We start from the raw sequence: 15337 nt of genomic DNA, 5'->3' as shown, positions 1-15337 counted from the left end.
ACATTACAATAGTTGATACATTGCATGAGATATTCAACACCATTATATAATAGGCTTTGGGTAGATGATTTTGCCCAACTGTTGGCTGATGTAAATGTTCAGAGGGTATTGAAAGTAGGAGATGCTCAGCTGTGATGTAGGTAAAAATTTAATTTTTGATATTATATTTTCAACAGGCAATGAATTTATTGGGATATAACCCCATCATAAAACAAGGGAGATCTGTATTCTTTCTTTTTCAGAAAGACAGGATTTTAGTAAAGAAGGTCCTAGGTTAGTATAGCATCACTTAATATAATGGAAAAAATATACATATCCTCATATATAAGCTTGGACATACAGTCATGGAGTTGAATCTTAAATCTGCTATTTACTAGTTGTGTGATGTTAGTATAGTTGCATCTTATTTATGATTTCATCTGTAAAATGGGAATAATCCTCGCTTCTGAGAGGTTTTGGTGGTGATTCAATAGAAGTACCATAGGTAAAGCATTAGCATAGTCCTTGCATATGGAAGGTTCTTAAAAATATTTTGTTTTTCTTCTCTTCCTATGATGAGTCATACTGTAGTTTCTTGATTAATGTGTTCAATTCCACAATTTATCCCAAGCATTACATAACCATGGCTTATATTGTTATAAACATGGTCCCCTCAAAGTCTAAGATATGCATGCATATTCCCAGATTTTTTTCTAAATCTGTGGCTCTAATTTACCCAGTCTCTTTTATGATGCTCTGCTTTCAAAAGTATCCTTTTTTTTTGTGCAATGAAAGCATATATCACACATGTTATTTTTTAAATGCACGCTCCTTATAATTAACAATTTACTTTCCTAAAGGCTTAAGTAAATTTAAAATTTTTGTGGTGACAGACTGATGTATTTAGTTTCTCTTCTTCCCACACTGCTTCAGAACTTTAAATTGCTTAAAGTTAGGTGATTATTTTAGAGTACTCATTGAATTTACAGTAGACTGAGGCAGAAATAGTAAAGCTTGTGAAATACTGCATTCGCTACCCTGCATTTCCAAGCCCCATTTTATTTAGACTATTAACAGTTTGCTGTTTAGGGATGAGTGCTGTGTGTCAATCACCATGTTTAGCTGTACGGTCTCTCCCTTCCTCTTTCTTGACTATCCAGACTGTATAACCATAAGGTAGGAGAAAATCAGTCTGACTTCCTTAGTGACCACATGGAGTAAGTTTTCCTATCTTGTTCCAAACTCTACTAACCTTCAATCAACATGGACTAAGAATGATCTGGATTTAATTATTGTAATATACTATAGTATTTATAGTGAGGATTAACTGGAATATCTAATATATCGCTCCCCTAATTTACTCTTTCCAAGTGAATACTTTCTAAAACCCTCTTTACAGGAAAACAGAAAAAAAAAAAAAAAAAAAACCTCTATCCTTTCTGACAGATGTATTGGGGTAAAGCACTAATAACCTATATTTATTGAAAAATAAATATTTTTATAACTACATGAACAAATGAATAGATCTATGCCCCCAAATAATCTTTATGCTATTAAAAGATTAAAAAAGTGACATGACTTTATCTAGTATGTGTTTTTAAATCTCCAAAGAATTTTAGAATTTACTGTAGTACTTCCCATACTCATAATTATTAGGCTGGTGCAAAAGTAATTGCAGTTTTTGCATAGTTGAAATTGGTCATTTGATATAAGAATACATTCTTAAGTAAATATGATTATGCTATACATTGTTTTAGTGTATGTTTCTTACTTTATGTTTGTTGCTAGTGACATGCTGTGCATTTTATATTTAGACTAGGGAAATGATGCTAGACAAAAAGCAAATTCAAGTGATTTTCTTATTTAAGTTCAAAATAGGTCTTAAAGCAGGGGAGACAACTTGCAACATCAACAATACATTTAGCCCAGGAACTGCTAACAAAAGTACAGTGCATTCGTGGTTCAAGAAGTTTTACAAAGGAGATGAGAGACTTGAAGTTGAGGAACATAGTGGTCAGCCAGCAGAAGTTGACAACCAATTGAGAGCAATAATCAAAGCTGATCCTCTTATAGCTACATGAGAAGTTTCCGAAGAACTCAATATCAACCATGCTATGGCTATTTGGCATTTGAAGCAAACTGGAAAGCTTAAAAGGCTTGATAAATGGGTGCCTCATGAGCTGACTGTAAATAAAATAAGTCATTATTTTGAAGTATCATCTTCTTTTATTCTACTCAACAACAATGAACAATTTCTCGATGGGATTGCAATGTGCAATGAAAAGTGGATTTTATATGACAACAGGAGACAACTAGCTCAGTGGTTGGACTGAGAAACTCCAAAGCACTTCCTGAAGGCAAACTTATACCAAAAAAGGTCATGGTCACTGTTTGGTGGTCTGCTTCCCATCTGATCCACTACGGCTTCCTGAATCCCAGCAAAACTAGTACATCAGAGAAGCATGCTCAGCAAATTGAAGAAATGCACCGAAAACTGCAATGCCTGTAGATGGTCACTGGTCAACAGAAAGGGCCCAGTTCTCCATGACAGCACTCGACCACACATCACACAAGCAACGCTTCAAAAGTTGAACGAAATGGGCCCTGAAGTTTTGCCTCATCTGCCATATTTACCTGAGCTCGTACCAACCACCTATCACTTCTTCAAGCAAATCAACAACTTTTTGCAGGGAAAATGCTTCCACAACCAGCAGGAGTTAGAAAATACTTTCCAAGAGTTCATAGAATCCAGAAGCATGGGTTTTTACACTACAGGAATAAACAAACTTATGTCTCGTTGGCAAAAATGTGTTGATTTTAATGGTTTCTATTTTGATTGATAAAGATAGTTGAGCCTAATTATAATGATTTAAAATTCACAATACATAACCACAATTACATTTGCACCAACTTGACACTTAGGATGTTTCTTAAAATATATAGTGTCCTGGGTCCCATATAAGAACAAAATAAATACAATTCCCAGGTGAAATACTAGAGAATATAGCTTTATGAAAAGCATTTCAGATTAAGCTTATAGTAAGGAAAGTTTGAAAAATTGTTCTACTGTGGGGTGGGAGGTGAAAGTTGAGATTTGATGAGTAAGTTGCTAAAATAAAATCACTTTGTACACCCATCTATAAAGACAATGCTGGTTGTGGTGTAAATGATCATTCAAGGGGACATTCTCCAATCAATAGGTACCTGAAGTCCTCTGTAAAAAATATTATATGTTACAAGCATATAATTAATGTTTCAAAATTAAAAAATACATGTCCACATATAATCCCCTTTTCCTATTATTCCTCCATGGTTATGTATTATTATCTTCAGTTTTTTGATGAGGAAACATAGTCTCTGATACTGTGTTTTGCTTCAAATTCACGTAGCTGAAGTTCTTTCTAATAAAGTCACATTTTTATTTTAAGATATTATTATCGCACAGTTGACTTACAATGTTGTTAGTTTCCACTCTACAGCAGCGTGAATCAGTTGTACTCTTTCTTCGACTACTTTCTCATGTAGGTCATTATAGATTATTGAGAAGAGTTCCCTTTGCTATATGGTAGGTTCTTATTCTATATCCTTGCCTGGAAAATTCCAAGGAAAGAGGAGCCTGGCAGTCTGTAGTTCATGGGGTCGCAAAGAGTTGGACACGACTGAGTGACTAACACACACACACACATTTTATATATAGTAGTGTGTATATGTCAATCTCATCCTCCCAATTTATCCGTATCCCCCTTCCCCCCCCAGTAACAATAAATTTGTTTTCTACATCTGTGACTCTATTTCTGTTTTGTAACTAAGTTCATTTGCATCACTTTTTGGATTCCACATATAAGTTATATCATATGATATTTGTCTTTCACTGTCTAACTTACTTCAGTAGAAACCTAAAATAAGCAGATTTTAAGGTGATTTACAAAAGGAGGCATATTGGGAACCAGGTTACTCCAAGTGTCAAAATATCTTCACCTACGATCTTGGAAATAGTCAAGAAGATTCAGTTCTACTCCTTTCCTAAGTCTGGGCATTGTCTTTGTCTAGACCAAGGTTGAGAACCCTTCAGGTTGTGTTAGAGACTGCTAACATTTCCTGAAAGTGGTGTACAGAGTAGTGAAGGATGTTAGTAGAAGAGACAGGCTAAGTTCAATTTCTGATTCTATCTCTTGGTAGCTATGTGGCCTTGCGGTTTTTGCTCAACTCTGGAGATTCCCACGGATGGGGGAGCCTGGTGGTCTGCCATCTATGGGGTTGCACAGAGTCAGACACGACTGAAGTGACTTAGCAGCAGCAGCTGTATCTCAGCATCACAGTGCAAAACAGTGATAACAATCAAACTTATATCCTTAGGTTCTAATGAGGATTAACTGGATAATAAATGTAAAACACTCAGAAAAGTCACTTACATGCAGTAAATACTCAGGTGTCTGGTTTTGCAGTAAAGCATTTGCCTGCAATGCAGGAGATACAGGTTCGATCCCTGGATGAGGAAGATCCCCTGGAGTAGGAAATGGCAACCCACTCCAGCATTCTTGCCTGAGAAATCCCACTGGAGAGAGGAGCCTGGTGAGCTCATGTTGGGCACATTATCAGGCTCTGGCAATTTCTTTTCCATTTGAAAGGGAAAAAAGCAGACCCAATTAGGTTTCCTACTTTAAAGTCTCAGCTCTAATGACTCATTCAGAGAAACTGAGTAAAGTCCACTGGGTCATGGTGAATCATGATGGGTGCACAGTAACTCACTTTTGTGCATCAGAATCACCTGGAGGCCTTGGTAAAACACAGATCACTGGTCTCCATCCACAGAATGTCTGATAGGTGGTGCTAGTGGTAAAGAACCCTTCTGCCAGTGCAAGAAACCTAAGAGATTTGGAGTCCGTCTCTGGGTAGGGAAGATTCTCTGAATGTGGAAATGGCAACCCACTACAGTATTCTTGCCTGGAAAATCCCATGGACAGAGAAGCCTGACAGGCTATAGTTCATGGGGTCTCAAAGAGACAGACATGACTGAAGCAACTTAGCACACCCCTAGAACGTTTGATGCTCTAAGTCTGGGTGATGTGATGTTGCTGTTTTGGGATCAGACTTTGGAGTGACATAGACCATCAGATCAGACTATGGAAGGTCTTGGAGAGACATTTAATGAATCTGGGTTTTCTATTGAGAAGTCAGGTAATGACAGAAGGTAAAAATTAAATGACTGTCACCAATATATCAGAATGTTCTTCAATGATAAATATAGATTTGATTTTGGTAACCAGATTCTTATTTTCCAAACTTATTTGTTATCTTTGACCTTCTCATACCATCATTGTCCTAATTTGTCAACTTTCTAGGACCCTGCATCACTGTTCCATGGTTTGGTATTTCTCTGTCCTTAGGAAAATGATCCTAAGTTTTAGGGAGAATACAAATCAGCTGAGTAGTTAACTGCAGATCTCTGGGCCTCACAGACACATCTGATGCAGTATATTTGACAGAGACCACGGATACTGCCTTTTCTCCTGCACCCACTTTGCTTTGATTCAGGTGATTTCTGAAGAACATTTGGGGAATAAATTAAGATTTTGCTCAAATTCCGCCTGCTATTGAAGCAAAACAAACTGCTGCATTTTGTTTTTCATTTTTAAAATGTAATTTTTATTTTTAGGTAACCTTTCAGTCCAATTTGTTACATTTCATTAAAATCTGCTTGGTCTACTTCTTTTTCCAATTTCAGCACTTGGTATACGGCATTTATAGAAAAGTGACTTGAAAGCAATTTAACCACAAGCTCAGCCAAATTAATTTGGGGGGAGTTTAGTAAACAGCCCTTGCTTTCTGTACTTAAGTGATCAATTTCCACACCTGCTTTTCCTTCCAGATGGAGTTAATTAACATTAAAATTATTGCCTATAGCTGAGGCTTTTTTTTGATAATTCACAGCCCTCCAGCTGTATCCAGATTCTTACATTTCTGAAAATTAAAACAACAGCAACGCTCATCTCTATGAGAAGCATATTTGTCACTGAACTATTTCAAGATATGCACGTAAGATCTTGGGGGAAAGAAAACCAACATGTGTGAAGTGGACCCTTTATGCCAGGCGTGTTCTTATGTAAGATCTAGCACAATTCTCACAGCTATCTCCTAAGTGGTCTCAGTCTATGATCCATTTCACATGTAAAGAGGTTGAAGATTAGGAAAGTTTTGTAGCTGTTTGGATGTTCCACAATTAAGTGATCACGTCAGAACGTAAATCCCATTTTAATAAAAATCATGTTCTTTCTGCTACCATGATGTTGGTTTGCAAACTTGCCCCAACATGCAGAGGGCAAAGAAAGACCAAAGAAAGAGACAGAATGCTCCAGGTTGGCAGGTGGCAGTTGAATTCAGCAAGGGAACTTGCATACAAGGCTTATCTTAGGTATCCCCAAGATGCCTGGGTCTCTACACCTGCCAGACTCTTACAGATTTATATGGAGGCCCTAATAGGGTTCAGTCATGCATTCAGTCCAGATGGTTTCAATGGCACCTTGCTCTCCCAAGGTCGTGTCCTTGAAATGACTTCCTGACCATGTGAACAATGGGTGGATATCCTATATTCCAAGGACAGAGGATGGGGTGGGGAGTTTCTGATTCTCTGGGTCCTGCTCATGTGTCAACAGGACAGATGACCTTCTCCTACCTTCCTATGAACTTCTCCTACAACTAGTTTTGGCTTAGACTGAGGTGAAGGTTGGAAATTCCTATGGAGTGTGAAATAGAATTTGTGGTTTTGTTTTAGTTTGAAGGTGGAAGTGTCATTGCTCAGTTGTGTCCAACTCATTTCAACCCCATGGATTGTAACCCCCCAGGCTCCTCTATCCTTGAACTTCTCCAGGTAGAATACCAGAGTGGGTAGCCAGTCCCTTCTCCAGATCATCTATCCAACCCAGGGACTGAACCTGCATCTTCTGCATTGCAAACAGATTGTTTACCTCCTGAGCCACTGGGGAAGACCTTTGGGGTAGTTTGTGCTGTGCTGTGCTCAGTTGCTCAGTCATGTCTGAGACTTTGTGACGCCATAGACCATAATCCTCCAGGTTCCTCTGTCCATGGGGTTCTCCAGGCAAGAATATTGGAGTGGGTTTCCATGTCCTCCTTGCACACACATATACATAAGTATAAAAATGTGTAGGCACCCCAGTGTACAGTGATAATAAAATTCCATAATTATAATTTACTACCTGCATTGAAAATGGTTGAGGAGGGGGGTCAAAGGTAATACAAAGGCAAAATGACCATTGTGATAGAGTTCAGGCACAATGATGAGGTAAATAGAAGATACTGTAATTGGAAGAGGGATTTGGTGCCAAAATGGTTATTTTGGGGATAAACAGCTGCCCCTAGTACTTCTCATGAAATTTTTTTTATTCTTACTTTTAATGAGATGTTTGAGTTAGAAATATTCTTTTCAAAATGCTGCCTTCTGAGTAAGTTTGGGGCAGTTATTTACTTTTTTTTTTTTTTGAATCTCACAGTAACAATCTCATTCACTTAAATGTAATAACCTAAGAAGCATAAAAGGATACAAATCTGAATGACTAATATAGTTAGGAATATTATTCATCATCATCTTTTCATGCAAGGTCCTTGGCTTGCTTTAGAGAAACTAGTGGCTTCTTTCTGTACAGAATTGTTTGGTGACTGAAGCTAATGGGGAATATAGCTAAAATGCTCTTCTAAAGGAGACATCTCATATATATAGAAAAATATATAGATATGTGTATAGAAATGCACAAATACACACATATATACACACAGTCCATTCTCCTTATTGGAAGTTGTTATAGTCTTTAAAATTACCACAAACACTAACCTAGGGAAAACTAACCCATTACTCTTAGGAAACATACAGGGTTAGGTTCCTATGAACCTCTGGTCACATTTTTTTCAACTGGTAAGTATGTGATCTTATTTGATGTTTGAATACATCTTACTGATTTTATTTTGTTGATCCCTTCACCTTGAACTCACAGTCAACAGCGCTATAACTCAACATTGAACAAAGCTTGTCTAACTCCTGTGTTTTCTGCATAAGGCACATTGCAGCCTTCTGGAGCTTAGAACATTTGACACCACTTAAACACTGTACCTGGGGGCCATTATAAATAGTGACATCACCAATATTAATAAAGCAGAAGCATGAGAAAAATGTAGCATTAAATAGACCACAGGAAGAGCACACTTGCTTTCAGTATGAGCTTAAACAAGAAAGCAGAGCATCTCCTTGTTTGACTTCAGCTGGTAACAGGCACGCCAGGTGGCCCTAACTCTCCACCACTCTGTGCATATCAAATGAGCAACAAATATATTTTAGCTGGTACATACGTTTTTAAATACTGAATCCACAAGTAATGGAGAGAGACACACTATTCATATCACTTTCAACTTACTTAAAATGTAGTAATATCCTCAGTAATAGCAATAAACCCTCCCCAACAAAGAATGTTTTATGTTTAAGGCATATTTTATTTGGAAAGAATTGGCTTAAAGCAGCTCATTTTTCCATTGGATTTGCAATGAATATGAAAGTGTTCTTACACAGTCAAGGATACTGCTCAAACTCACTGGCTTTGGCTTCTGATCCCATTTGAAGCTTTCTAGCACTTATGCAACTCTCCAAGGTACCCTGTAACTTAAAGAGGAAGGAGTTAAGTGACATTTTGGAGGCTTAGTGTAAAATTTGATATTTTGTGTTGAAGAATTTGACCTGTGTCTTAAATTTCTATCTCTCTCAGCATTAAATTATTCAAAAAACTATAAAGCAAAGGGAAATCATTTAATATAAGTTTTTTGGAGGTGGGTGGAAAGTGTTGCTTGCTTCACATTTTGTTTTAACCAAAATCCTAAGGAAATAAGCTAGGATTATTTAATGCCTACCCTTCATTGCTATGCAATGAAATATCCTCAAACACAGTGGTTGAGAAGACAAGCGGTTTAGTCTCCCTTGTGAGTCTTTGGGTTGGTTCCTCTGTGCTTGCCTGGGTAATTCCGCTTGCAGCTACAGGTCAACTGTCAACAGAAGTGGTTCTGCCCCAGCAGCTCTCATCCTCTTGGCAATGCAGAGCTAGGATGGAGCCCGCACAAAAGCAGTAATACCGAAGGCCTCCTTAGGACTTCTCAGGTGGTGCTAGTGGTAAAGAGCACTCAGGAGAGGTAAGAGGCGCAGGTTCAATCGCTGGGTCGGGAATATCCCCTGGATGAGAGCGTGGCAACTCACTCCAGTATTCTTGCCTGGAGAATCCCATGGATAGAGGAGCCTGGCGGGCTACAGTCTATGGAGTCAACTGAAGTGACTTAGCACACAGCACACATAAGAACTTGACTTGGAATTGTCAAGCTCTCACCTCTGCCTTTTTCTACAGCCAAAGAAAGTCACAGGGCTCAACCTGAACTCAAGGAGTGGGTAAATGTAATCGTTCTCTTTAGAAAGAACTGCTAGAATATCAGATAGTTTCATTTGTCTATATCATCACTAACCTCATGAGAAAAATTTTGTTAGGAAGCTATTAAGCTCACAGTGATGTATGCAAATTTTTCAAAATCCTAGTTTTTTGTTTAAAAGCTTAAATTTTATGAATGGTAATATTATTGGAGTCCACTGATCAGGTTTAAGATTTCTTTTGCAAACAAACTTAAGGAAGGACGACTTGTAAATTTGGGATATAATATCAAATAAGATGATATTCAATAGTTTTAAGTTCTTCAACCAAAATAGTATATCAGAGAAAAGCTGAGAGCAGAAGCCTATGTGACAGTAAGCTCTTTTAGTAAGACAGATATTCAAGAGATTTGCAAAAATATAAAACAATGCCACTCATTACACTGCCTTCATCTGTTTTGGAAGACATAATATTTCTTTTTAATAAAAATGTTATTTATGTTGGAAAAGAAGCAATTGCAAAGTTACAGAGCAAAGGATGTGGCTACAGGGAGGGAGGAGGAACCAAAACCATTGATTCAACGTACGGCACCTGTTGTATGTTTGGCACTTAGCTGATTCTGCTTCGCATGCTTTAGCAGATGTAACACATTCTCTTTTCCCTTCTCTGCTTCTTTCTCTATTCCTCCCTGGTAAATATGTTCATTAGCCCAATTATAAAGTGAAGGCTAGAGTGTCAACGTCAGCTGCTTAAAATTAGTAAGTGAAAGAACCAGGATTCACAGAAAGGGTCACAAGAGTTCAGACCTGAGCTCTTAAGGACAGCACTGTTTTGTTCAAAAGGGGGAAGCCTAGAACACAATAGAGCCAGAAACCAACCAGCGGGTTTGTCTGTCTTCACAGGCAATGCTCCATCACTCATACAACATCTTTTATAGAACAGAAACCTTAATGGAGAAAGCTCTCTTACTGAAATAACCGATTTCTCTCCCTTCTCTCAGAACCCATATCTGATATGCCGTTTACTCTCAGATTGTAATATCTTTCAAGTTCATCAATAATTAATGTTTCTCACTATTTCCATCACTATTAGGATGATCCAATCCAACACCATCTTTCAGCAGGATAACTGTAGTAACTTAGCTCATTTCCTTGCTTATACATTACTTAAAACCTGGATCTAATGCTCATGAGAGCAACCAGGGTGGTCCTTTTAGTACGGATTAATTTTTGGTCAAAACCAGCTCCGCAGTGTACATGGAGTAAAGTGCAGTCTCTTTCCAATGCTCTGCAAAGCTCTCTCTAATCAGATCTCTGTGCCCCTTTTCTGATTTGGCTCCTTCTCCCACCGTTTTCCCCTTCATTCATTCTCCTCCAGTCATACTGATCACCTTGCCATTTCTCAAAACAAGGTAGGTTTTGGTCCTCAAGCTTCAGGCCTGGCTTTTGTACTGAAATTCTCTCCTGGAGTCAATCTTTATGGAAATGTTTACTTCCCTTATCTCTTTCAGCTGTTTGCTGAAATGTCAGTGAGTTTGCCTTGACACCCAGTGTAAGATTGAAAATTCCTCCTCCGTTGCCCCAAGTCAGCTTCTACCCTACAATCCTCAGGCCCTTTATTCTACTTTGCTTTTTCCTTTTTGCCCAACTCTTTTAATCTGATAGCAAATCATGTAATGTAGTGATGTATGATTTATTGTCAATCATCCATTTTTAGAAAATAAACTCAAGGAGGTAGGTTCTTTACTCTGTGCTATTGACTCTTGTATCCTAAACAGTAAGAAGAGTGTCTGCAGATAAACTCTTATTGAACCAATGAATGAACTGCTTATGGACGCAGAGTTTCCATATTGTATAAAATTTGGAAAAAGACCAATCTGGTTTTGTAATGAATGCAGGATCTACAAATTGCTACTTTTGTGACTTTGAGCAAATTAGTGGCTGCTGCTGCTAAGTCACTTCAGTCGTGTCCGACTCTGTGTGACCCCACAGACGGCAGCCAGCAGGCTCCCCAGTCCCTTGGATTCTCCAGGCAAGAACACTGGAGTGGGTAATTAGTGGCTAAGATCCCCCATTTTCTCTGAAATGAAGAGCAGACTGTCAGCTTCTCTTGAAACAACTTTCATTTTTGACAGTTGCATGGTAATTGGAATTCCAACATCTGGGCACTGGAGTTTAGCCAAGAAGTAGCAGTTTACCAAAGGGGGGCAATGTTGTTTTTGATCATGTGGACTCCAGCTACATTTTTAATTAAAAAAAATTATTTATTTTATTTTTGTCTGTGCTGGGTCCTTATTGCTGTGCGAGTTTTCTCTATTTGCAGCGAGCTGGGGCTACTCTCTAGTTCTGGTGCACAGGCTCCTCGTTGCTTCGGCTTCCCCTGTCCAGAGCACAGGCTCTAGAGCATGCAGGCTTCAGTAGTTGCTGCTCTGGGCTCAGCCAGTGCTCCCAGGCTCAGTACTTGCGGCACACTGACTTAGCTGTACCGCAGGATGTGGGAATTTCCTGGATCAGGAATCAAACCCGAGTCTCCTGCAGTGGCAGGCAGATTCTTTACCACCAAGCCACCAGGGCAGCCCTCAGCTACATTTTAAAGATTCATTTATAGCTCCTCTTAAAATGGAGAACTGCCACTCAGAGCAAGTCTTCGTCCTTACCCCTTCCCCCTGCAGTCAGTTGTTCTTCCTTCAGTTCCAAGCATGGAGCACCATGCTATTTCAATATTTCTTTATTCTCATAAGTAGAGCCATTCTTTTGGTATAAAGTTACTAGGACAAGCCAGCCATTCAAAATGGAAAATACTCAAATGAACTCATTTACAAAACAGAAAGAGACTCACAGACCTAGAGAATGAATTATAAAAGGGTGAGGGTAAGGGACAGTTAGGGAGTTTGGTATGGACATGTACACATTGGTATATTTAAAATGGATAACCAACAAAACCTACTGTAGAGCACATGTAACTCTGCCCAGTGTTATTTGGCAGTCTGGACAGGATGGGGTTTGGGGGAGAATGGATACATGAATCCTTTGCTGAGTCCTTTGCTGTTCTCCTGAAACTATCACAGCATTGTTAATTGGCTATACCCCCAATACAAAATAAAAAGTTTAATTTAAAAAATTTCCATGTGGAATGTAAGCAATTGTATGAGAGTGTGGGTGGGGGTAGGTGTTCACTAAATGTTGAAATATACTTTGAGGTACACAGAGTCACTTTCAAAAATCCAAAAATAAATATAAATTGGAAAAGTTATAACTGTGAAATAATAGCCATATCCTTTTACTAGACCCTTTTCTGTCAGAAATAGAATTATTTCTTTCCTGCATAATCTGTTTACCAGTTTTGAGTTCATCCCATATTGCCAAAAATAATAAACTTAATAGTCCTCTGAAGAGTTGTGTGTGTATGGACAATTCAATCTGTCCTCTTATTTCTAATAAGAAACATATTAGGTAACTAAGAACCAAATATGATACCGTTGCAGGGAGTCGATCAGTGAGGTTCTCTAACTGACATCAAGATACTTCTTTAGAACATTTTGCAGACTCATCTTTTCAACTTACCTTCCAAGGATTGTAAAGTTGGCGTGATGAATCTCTCTGGCTAATTTCAATCTCTTATTTTTTCTCATTTAGTATTTGGCCTCCTTGATCTATTGGTCCCAGGAAACTTGCTATCATTCAGCATTTTTTTAAGCATACACGAAAATCAATAATTGTCTTCCTTCTTTTAAAAATATAAAATTTTCTTACTATCACATTTTAGATATTTACCTTGTATGAGAAATATACTTTTGATATTTACTGTAAATTTTAAAAATAATTACTCTGAGTCTCATACATCATCTTCTAGGACTGAGAATGTCAGGTTTTTGTAGGGAAATTTTAAGTCATACCACTTATTATGAACCTAAGGGGTCTAACTTAATCAGCCCTGTGATTCTCCATATTTTATTGTCTGCCACTTGCAAGGACTGTTATTCCTGAGTGGGAACTCTCAGTGGGTTTTGCCAAGAGATGGTAAATTGTGTCCTGGAGCCAAATCTTTGTCAACAGGCTGATTTTGTCAATAAAGTTGAACTGGAACACAGCCATATCTATTAATTTACATACACAGAGTTGAGTAGTTGAAGAAGAGACTGCAGGCTTGCAAAGGCTAAAATATTTGCTGTTTCTTTCCAGAAGCTTGTCAATCCCTATGTTATGAAAAAAGGCTACAATAAATATGGCAATATTTATTTTTATCGCATCTGGTTAGACAATATCTAAGTGGACATAGACTCACTGTAACAATTTTTTATCCTCAATTCATTTTAATCCTAGTTGATGCATTTAAAATATTTACTGAATTTATTTCTTTGCATAAATTTTTTTTTTTTTTCCTGTGCATAAATTTTTAAGATCGGTTTGTACATACTTGCTCATCTGTGGTCATTAGTATCATTGCGATGCATTTTGTCTAAAAAACACTTACTTGGAGGTGTGTTCATGTAGCTCTAACAATATAATTTCTAAATTTTCCATGGAATACTCAGTTTTTATATGTTTACTTTCACATTTTAATTATTAATTTTTTTTTTCAGTGTTGACTATGTTTGAAGTTGGCTGCAAAGATGTAAACTGACTGGTAAGTGACATCACGTTTCTTAATATGATGCTTTAAAAAACAATAAATAATCTGGTATCCTGGTCCTCAAAGCTATAAATGAAGAGCCATGCTTTATAGGAATTGGAATAGTCTGTTTTCTTCCTGCAGGTATGCAGATGAAGTATTATTTTCATTTTTTTTTTGGTCTGGTTGCTTCACTGGATATCCTATATTTCATAAGGATATTTTCAGTCTTCAAAGTAACAAAAGTTAATTGAATTAATGGTTTGGAGAACAATGATGTTGGTGTCATCATGACACAAATTATGCTTTAAAGGAAAACAAGGATCCAGATAAATAATGGAAAAGAAGAAAAATAGGGAAACTAACTTGAGAAGAACTGTGAGTTGTTACTTTCTATAAACAATGTAATTTGCATGGATTTTATATTTTTAAACTTCTTAGCATTCCATAAAAAATACAGAATGTCTTTGAAATTCTGTCTTCCCATATATGGTTTAGAAATATGTAAAGAATGATTTGGTCTTGCTCGAGAATACAAATAGGATGAAGTACTGTTTCTTTTATTCAACAAAGTAATAAACTCTTGCAAGAAAATGTTAGATTTGCCAATATCATAACATGCACACTTAATAATAAAGTTTACAAGGGCTTGTTAATTTTATCTGGGATGTAATTACAAACTAAGTACTTTTTAGCATTAATTTAATGATTTTAATGACAGTTGGTATTTTTTGTTGTTACTCGTGTAGCATTCAAGTTGGAATAACCATAGTTGTGAAGCCAGTGGCTTTATGATGAACCTGGGAAATCTATTTTCTTTCTTGGTAAATAATTTATATATTCTGTGGATCTATGCTCCTTATGGGTCTATGTAGCTTAGTTGAGAAGCAGTACAACAGGAAGAATTTTACTTTTGACTTACATGTATAAAAATCAGATGAGTTTTTAAAGAGGAATCATTGGTATTTGTATCTCTCATTATTCTAATTGAATCTCTCACTATTCTCATTGAATAATGCAATATATGTTGGGAGAATCATTGGAAATACAATTACATGTAATTTTATGATTTAAACATACTCTATAATATCTATTTATGATATTTATCTTTTGGATAGATCTTTTAATAATCTTCTTTGAGAATACAGGAGGAAATATTATGAGTCAAAATATAATATTGCTTATACTATACCGCCTAATCTGCTTGTTATCATTTTATAATAATGTTGATTTGCTCCCATAGCATTTCTCTTTTAAATATTTATTTTACAAGTCAGACAGTGCTGTCTGATATGACCACAGGCAAATATGATAATGTTGTGGAATTATAACCC

General features: G+C 37.1%; 2 long non-coding RNA genes across 4 annotated transcripts in view; one reads left to right on the top strand and one right to left on the bottom strand.

Annotated features, from left to right (window-relative positions):
* Nucleotides 1–6373: 6373 nt before the first annotated feature.
* LOC129652638 (uncharacterized) lies at nt 6374–9026 on the bottom strand. The gene is made up of 3 exons (XR_008714638.1): nt 8890–9026; nt 8551–8644; nt 6374–7107 (listed from the first exon to the last, which is right to left on the bottom strand). It is a non-coding gene; the product is annotated as an uncharacterized LOC129652638 (long non-coding RNA).
* The window catches only part of LOC129652637 (uncharacterized), a 62929-nt gene continuing 56508 nt past the window's right edge, over nt 8917–15337 (top strand). The window contains exons 1-2 of one of the 3 annotated variants that reach the window (XR_008714635.1): nt 8917–9165; nt 13975–14018. This is a non-coding gene — a long non-coding RNA (uncharacterized LOC129652637). Of the gene's footprint in view, nt 9166–9213; nt 9416–13974; nt 14019–15337 lie in introns of those variants that run through there. The other 2 variants (XR_008714637.1, XR_008714636.1) reach the window with 2 other exon arrangements.

Source organism: Bubalus kerabau, chromosome 5 (genome assembly GCF_029407905.1).
Source record: "Bubalus kerabau isolate K-KA32 ecotype Philippines breed swamp buffalo chromosome 5, PCC_UOA_SB_1v2, whole genome shotgun sequence".
NCBI lineage: Eukaryota > Metazoa > Chordata > Mammalia > Artiodactyla > Bovidae > Bubalus > Bubalus kerabau.
Note: the sequence above shows the minus strand (reverse complement) of the source record. Positions and strands in the feature narration are given on the sequence as shown.